Source organism: Vidua chalybeata, chromosome 10, assembly GCF_026979565.1.
Source record: "Vidua chalybeata isolate OUT-0048 chromosome 10, bVidCha1 merged haplotype, whole genome shotgun sequence".
NCBI classification, from domain to species: Eukaryota; Metazoa; Chordata; class Aves; order Passeriformes; family Viduidae; genus Vidua; species Vidua chalybeata.
In genome coordinates, this window is record NC_071539.1 from 11,517,867 (window position 1) to 11,524,231 (window position 6,365).

General features: G+C 41.2%; 1 long non-coding RNA gene across 1 annotated transcript; it reads right to left on the reverse strand.

The window, feature by feature from the left end:
* Positions 1-240: 240 nt before the first annotated feature.
* Positions 241-5,826, reverse strand: LOC128793032 (uncharacterized). Its single transcript, XR_008432641.1, has 2 exons — positions 5,690-5,826; positions 241-510 (listed from the first exon to the last, which is right to left on the reverse strand). It is a non-coding gene; the product is annotated as an uncharacterized LOC128793032 (long non-coding RNA).
* Positions 5,827-6,365: the final 539 nt, after the last annotated feature.

The following is a 6,365-nucleotide window of genomic DNA, read 5'->3' on the forward strand; positions in this document are numbered from 1 at the left end:
AAGGCTGTAAATAGACCTGAGGGAAGAGCTGCAATACCTAAACCCAAACATTAACAATGTTAAGATTAATTATGGGAACAAATTCATTTGTGCAGCTTAGGAGAAATTCCAGTGGGGGATTCTGCTGTATGCAATGGTAAGTTACAGAAAAAAAGCTACGATTTAAGCCCATATTTCTTGTCTTTAATAAAATCAAATTATTAGTAATGCTGAGAGCTTGAAATGTGAGAAAACCTCCTGTGTTTTTTTATGCTTTAATTCAAAAATACAGCTTTCATCCTAAGAATGCCAGTGTACTATTCTTTGCATTCCAGGAATGCATGGTTTGGGGGAGATGAAATGAGTTGTTCAAAGTCAGGAACTCCTGGACTCTTCTTTCCCCTTTGTTTTGGTAGGCTCTTGAACTTTATCTGGTTTCCTTTAAATCCCCAGTTCTCCCAAAACTTGGGCGATTTGTTCTTACGCCATGTCTGTAGAAATTAGGTCTTCTGTTCCAGACTGCCAGATTGCCTACAAGAGAAAGCCCAGCAGGCACTGAATTGGGTGTTAGGCAGGCATGGAAAAATATAAATTCAGTGTCACCTACAGTTGGTTTCATGCTAGTCATGAGATTTCATGTCATACCTCCCCCTGGAAACCGCACAGAGCAGCCATGAAGCACAGCAGAAGTGTTAATTGCTTTGTGTTGTCCGACCCACAGTGCAGTTAATATGTCATCATCTGTAATGGACTTGGTAAAACAGGGTGAAATTTGTCAGATGGGAAACTGGGGAAAGTGCTTTTCATTATTTTTAGTTTCTCCTTGCTTTATCATCTTACTAGAGGAAACAGTCTGGCAAAACCTCAGCTGAAGCAGCCTGAGGAGCAATGTGCCAGTAAGCAGAAAAGAAGTGGTTAAGCAATTTAAGCTGTTGACAGAGTTATAATTTATAAGTTTATTTGTCACTTTGAGGGCACTGATTGTCTGCTGTGTCACACAGGTAGTTCTACAGGTGTTATAGGACAAAGAATTGGGTATGAACCTTACACAAAAGATGTTTCCTCTTCATGTGCTGTGTCCATCCCGCAGGGTGTGAGGCCTAGCTGGGTCTGCAGTGCATGGCCCTGGGCACAGAAAAGCCTTTTTCTTTGCAGTCCATCTCAAACCTGGTGCTAGGGGTTCCTAATGAGTTCAGCTATCTTTGAATCAAGCTCTAAATCTCAAAAAATCTTTATGAAAAATTTCAGAGGTGAGCTCTGGAATAATTACATAGATCAGGCCAGCAGATACAGCAGTGGGGCTTATAGGCTCTGGTCTTGCATGTGAGACAAGGCAATTGCCTGTTTCTGGTCAGGTTTAGAATTCAGGAGTGTGCTTTTCCCCTGCCCCTTCTGGCACTGCAGTGTTGCACTGCAGTGATGTGTACTGGAGCAGTTTTGTCAGTGGTCATCTCAGTCAGCGTGTCACACTCAGCATTCTCTGCACTAAATATTTATGTGTATTTTTCCTTTGTTATCCGTGGAACACATGGATTTCTGCTGGGTTGTGGGAAACAGGAGCTCTACTGTTTTCTGTTTCCTATGTAGTATCAATGTTTAAAAAGAACTGGTTCAAAGAACATGGTTATGTGCAGCATTTTTGTGCTCGACAGCAAAGACAGAAATGGGCATTTCATCCTTTACAAGTTTGATTTTTTTTTTTTTTTTATCTGATGGTAGGTGCTGTTGCATTTTTAGTCTATATTTATCTATGGATCACAGCTTAGCCCACTGAAACTAGGCTATTTGCCATCACTGCATCTTGTGCAAAGCATGTTCCAACTGCAGTCAACTTATCCCCACCTTATCTTCCCTCTGCCTGCCCCAATGTCCTGAAATAATTCATTTGGCATATTACCAGACATACACCTGGATTTTTTATTAACTTGCTGCATCTGTCCTCATGGTGGAAGAGCTGGAATCTTAGCCAGTGAACATTGGTAATGTGGTTTTTTGGTGTCTTGTACTTCAAATGCTCCAGTGCCCAGCCATAAATAAATGCCTTTCCAAGGGAGATATGGTTAGAGAAGGATTTCTCCTCCCTTTTATTGCTGATGCATCTTGTTTGTGGGTGCATGTGCTGTACTGCAATGGTGATCTTTTCCCACTGCAATCATTGCCTATCGTAAATCTTTGTTTAAAATCAATAATTTGCAATAAACTTAATATTCTCAAGATGTACCTGCCTATTTTATGTAGAGCCCATTGCCACAACATCTGAGTATTTCCAACAATCGAAAGAATGTATCTGCAGAGTGTTCTAAAGAGGATAGAAACATCTTTATTCTTTAGTTGAAACCAAATTTCATCCTGAGAGCTGGGAGATTTGGGGTCTGTTCTGGTAACTTCTTGGTTTGCTCTTTTGGAAAAATGGTCTGGAAATTATTTAATCATTAATCCCTTGTTAGGGCCAAGGCTGCCTACCCTCAATGCCTTTTTCTATTTCATCCTATCACTAACAGTCTGGCAGTTGCAGAAGGGAAGTTTAGCAAATGACAGTTGTACATTTTGGGCAGCACTGATTGAGAGAGATTATTTCTACTGAGGTAAGAATTATTCTGACAGTCTCATTACTGTCAACTAAAAATTAATGTAGTCCTGAAACTGCAAGTCTTAGTCTGGTCTATGTGTTAATTGTTGCCCAGATGGAAAGGTACCCTCCATGGACTGCAAGAGAAACCTTCATTAGGGATAAAATAACTAAACCAAAGTAATTACAGGACTCAAAACTTGACACTGTTCTCTGAAAACAACATGGTTTGCTCTGCTCAGGCACTGTTTCCTCTTGCAAAGAAATTTAACAGAGAAAGGCAGCATGGGTCAGTTTGGCATTTTTAGAAGAAATATTACAAATGTAATTCTTCATGTACAATGCATATATCTACAAAATGGTTTATGAATTGCAACATATGTATGAGAAACTAATTTTTAGACAAATAATTGATAGTTAAAAGGTAACTTGGACCACCTTTAATCCTTCAGCTTTTCATTTTTTAGGAAGGACAACAGGATATTTTCTGTGTTTAATAAAATTCTCAGTAACATAAATGCCAATGGCACTTTCCTTAATTATTACTAGTGCTGAGCATGAGACAGACTGCTGAGTAACTGGTTCTCTGTGAAGGGGTACTCTGCTGTATATAATAAGTATAGACACACACACACACCTTGAATAGATTAACTCCCTTCAGCCTCTGAATATGTGATAGAAGAGCAAAGAGTTTAGAAAGGTTACAGAGATTATTGACTTTCATGCTTCAGTTGAAACTGAAGCTTATTCTGCCTGTGTTATTCCAGCAGCCCATTTACAGGAAAGTTTCTCTGCATTCACTGAAATATTTTATTTCCTCTCTTTCCTATATGAAAGCCTTCCCTTTTCCATTCTTCTCACTCAGAAATCCTAGGAATGCAGATTTATGTGGCTTTCCAGTATCTCTTCTCTATTTCTAGCACACTAATTAAATCTGTATAGGGTCCATCTTTTAAGCTCTACTGTTTATTTAATGGTTTATCTGTGCTATCTGACTCTGACTAGTTTCAGTGACTTCAGGAACTGGTATTTCACCCAAGGGTTTGTATCATCCCAGACAGCCTCTCTGCATGCAATGAGCTCTGGCTGGCTGTGCTCTTGATCTTTTAATTTTCTTTTCCTATTCTGAGCGTGCTGCTTCCAAAAGTGACAAATATGACAAAATGCTGACACTTTCAATTTGTTGCTACCCATGCCCTCAGGCAGGACATGTTATATCTCTGGGGGGAAATTGGGACTCTAGGAATCCAGAAGAGAGTGAAAGAGGGTTGAATTCTAGATGAGATACTATTTGACTGCCTCAAAAGTCCTAAATCTAGGGCTGCAGATTACAGAACTAGCAGCATGTCTCGTGAAAGCTGCCCTCGCACCTCCTGGCTCGTGCTGGGATCTCATCCCCTGTTCATAGGATTCTGTAAAGGCATCTTTTTCTGGATTGACTCTGCACACCCATTCTGTGGACCCTCTCAGTAATATCTCTGTCTATCCAAGCTACAGCTTCCAGCCCTCAGCATCCTTCCCAGTCCCCAGGAAGGCAAAACTCACAGCATGAGAACTGCACAACAGCTTAACAGGCACCAGAAGCACAGAGGCAACAAACCAAAGGGAGCAGCACTAGCTGGTGGTTTAAGAGCCAATTTGGGGACAGATATGTAATAGGCTGGGGTGAAATGAAGCTCCAAGAACTCTGAGGTGCTTACCAAGGCTATCTGCTGTCTCTTCTATGTGTTTGTCCCTGAATCTGTCCCCATGAAATTGCAAATGCAAAAACAAACCAGGCTATTCAAACTCATTGGACGTGCATTAAAAACAAATCACCCCGTCCCACCTCGGGAAGGTAATTGGCAAACCCAGAGTGCATGAAATAGCTGCAAAGCTGAGAGCAAAGGAAGGAGTGATGAAAATATCAGTCTCCAACCTGTGTGTTAGTGATGCGTTCCGAGCAATAAATACCAATTACTGAGCCACCAGCCTCAAGTCAGCCTTATAGTTCAGGGCTGAAATGCCCTCTTTTCCCTCCCTTAGTGATAAAAAATGAAGAAATAAAATTAAATATGTTAAAGAATAAAATATTTCCTGGACCTCCAAGAACTTGAATTTTTGCTAATTTTTGCACTGGTGAACAATATGAGTAACCTTGGTAGAAGTCACCCTTGCCAGAAACTCTTTAATTACATCCATAAAGCAGCCTTGTCCGATTTTTGTCTCTCCTACAGTCTGTTGTGCTCTTGTTCTGCAAGGTCTTTGTTCTACAAGGTCTTCTCTCTGCAAGATTCTGCTCTAGTGTCATGTCTGAGAGGAGGCAGAGGAGTTGTGTGCAAGGGTGAAAATTGAGAGTAATGTTCTTCCATAACACAGTATGAAAAAAATGCAATGAGTATCTGTTCTTGTGGGGTTTGGCCTCTGCTTCTTCCTGGACCCAGAACAACAGCAGAGTATCCGTTGTCTCTGGAGCAAAAAATTTACTTCTCAGCATGAGGCAGGCAGCATATACACCTCAAAATCCCTGTAATAGTGGAAGTTAGGAGGAGCTTCCTTCCCAGCCCATTAGGCAGTGTACCTACAGAGTCTCACCTAACACAGTATTTTCAGCATGAATCTGATGCTTATTAGTCTTGCACAAAGCTCTTCCAGGTTAAAGATGGTGTGAGCATGACTCCAGCACATAAAATAATAACATTGTTCTAAAGGAAGAAGTGAAAAATCTGTAGCTTCTTCCTCTGATCTTGCTGTAAATAATTTCTTGGTTGAGCTCCTCAGTTTTTGTGCATTCCGAATTTGGATTCCAGTGTTTGATCAAACTTCGTAATTGCTGGTAAAAGATGTTTGGATATGCAGCAAGTAAAGATGGGGTTAATTCAACGTGCTGCAGTGTTAAGCTAAGTGGCAGCAGTATGTATTGTATGCTATTGGCCTGTTTGATTTTAAATCTCATCAACAAATGGTCAAAAAATAGGGTTTCTTGTCAGGCTAATAAATTGTGTCCCTCACTGATTGAAAAGCCTTCACTGCCTCAGCTTCTTTGCAGTCCTGTGTGGTTTTTTACCCTGATACCAAGACAGTCCCTACATTTTTATAGCAGCTTGTCTAGCTCTTCTTGCCTTTCTCCAAAAGCTATTATTAACCTGGAAGCTTGCTCACCTTCCCCCTTCATTTTTGCATGATTTGACAGTGATGAAGTCTCAAGGTTTGCATTGCTGTGTTTGACTCCTTTAGGAAAGAGAAGGTGTCAGGCTGTCAATGGCTTTCTATCAGGTCTTGTCTCTATTATGCCACCTCTAAGGTCAAGAGGGAACATTTGTCCTGGGTGGGCCTACCCTGGCTTCCTGCTTTGTGCAGCTGTGACATCAGATCTTGCACTGTTGAACTGAATGGGAACAGGATTTTGCTGGAGCTCTGTGGTGCAGCTCTGCCTGCTGGATCCAAATGCCACGGAGCAATCACTCTCAATCCTGTCTCTTTTCAAGAGTGGTGAACTGCTGTTTAACCACTTACATAGTTTTGCTTTGGCTTTTTTCTAAGACTCTTCTACCAATGTCAAACTAGGTTTAGAGCATCACAAGTTTTCCAGAGCCGTCTGCTGAGCTCGTGGCTTCCAGACTAAGCCACAGCACTCTGTAATGTTTCAAGAAGAGGTTTGGTGAGAGGGCCCTGAAGAGATGCAGGGTGATCCTCTGCCCTCAGAAATGCGTGTTGAGCTTGATAATACTTGCCAACCTAAGAAGCTGAAGTTTAGTAGGTAAGGAGCTCATTGCCCATGTTATTCATTGGCAAAAGGAGGACTTGTTTCCTTGGCAGAAACTGGTGGTGAAAACTC